At 39.2% G+C, this 1,522-nt stretch overlaps 1 pseudogene; it reads left to right on the top strand.

Moving 5' to 3' along the window:
- The first annotated feature begins 642 nt into the window (after positions 1-642).
- Positions 643-742, top strand: LOC114618034 (annotated as a pseudogene).
- Positions 743-1,522: the final 780 nt, after the last annotated feature.

Genomic DNA, 1,522 nt, shown 5'->3' with positions numbered 1-1,522 from the left:
CACAACCTATCATAAGGCAAGCATCATCCTCAAGTAACCAAGAAATGGAATCCACCGACTTACTACACAGGACATTTTTGACTAGGAAAGTCATGAGGAAACTTAGACTTTGCATGGACTATGAGAAACAAGGAACATGCTGTTACTTGACCAAAGGGAAAACACACCATTTCTCTGATGAAATGGAGAGATACCTGTCGGGGCTAGGGTGTAGCTCAGTTGTAAGAGTGCTTACCTAAAGCCTGTGTTCATAACCAGCACTGTAAAAACTGAGTGTACTGGAACATATCTGTCTGTCATCCTAGCCCCTAAGAGGCAGAGGCAGGAGGATAACAACTTGAAAGCCATCATCTACTCTACAGTAATTTGCAAGTCAGCCTGAATTATTTGAGACCCTGTCTCAAAAAACAAAACAGAAAACCAACATGGCTGGTAAGTCACCAATAGAGCTGTTAATGATGCCTGCTGCCAAGTCTGATAGCCTGAGTTCAATCCTTGGGTCTACATGGTAGAGAACTGAGTCCCACAAGTTGTCTTCTAACTTACGCACACACACACACACACACACACACACACACACACTGATAATAATAATAATAATAATAATAATAATAAAAATAAATATAAAACAGTATCAGATTGGTGCTCACTGAGTAGCACAAATCCTAAAATCAAAATAACATCAAGAAGATTAGCATAGCCCCTGTGCAGGGAAGAATTTTATAAAGTGTTCCTTATTTGAGAAAACATGACAATGTCATCCTGAAATGATGCTCCTGACATCATGGTGACCCAGAACTCCTGTCTTATTGGGAAATTGTCATCTTATAACCTAACCCTATACTCTACCTAGAACTCTCACCAAATTACATTTCTAATTTTCTACTCCCATCTCTAAAGTCTGCCTTCTAATTTAGATTTGCATGTCAATCATGTTTTAATTTTAATTTGTTTTTTAACTTTATTTATCTCCCAATATTTGAATTCAAAACCCAAGTTCAACAATTAAAATATTTATTCTCTGATTAAATTAAATTTTGCATCAGCAAACACAGAGGGGGGGCATTCTGCAATAGTCCAGCAGGTATGGATTTCCCCTCTGTAACCCACTGTCATGGAGTCACTGAGGACAGGATCTGCTGTCCATATAATAAATCATCAACGCCTCATTTAAATGCAACTCATATCCAGGAAATTCCTTCCACAGACAGTCACAGGGTTTCTTTTAGGTCAGGGACACATGCATAGCCATTTCCCCCACAGAGATTTACAAGTGCTTAGAGTGACCTTAACTTCTCCAGTTTCCCAATCCAAATAGTTGGCCTGACCACATGTGAGCCGATGTCACTATATCTGAGCTGATGTCACCACATCTGAACAGCCCTCTTAAATAGTCTTATACAATCCTCTTTAGAGTTCTGTCAGTTGCAGAAAAATTGCTTTATAACCCCTCACCCTTAGTCATTCTTGACCACTGAAAGCCTTTAATCTGCTGGGTAAATTTTTTGGACAAGGGGTGTCT

Source organism: Grammomys surdaster, unplaced genomic scaffold, assembly GCF_004785775.1.
Source record: "Grammomys surdaster isolate TR1022 unplaced genomic scaffold, NIH_TR_1.0 139, whole genome shotgun sequence".
In the NCBI taxonomy this organism is placed as follows: Eukaryota; Metazoa; Chordata; class Mammalia; order Rodentia; family Muridae; genus Grammomys; species Grammomys surdaster.
Note: the sequence above shows the minus strand (reverse complement) of the source record. Positions and strands in the feature narration are given on the sequence as shown.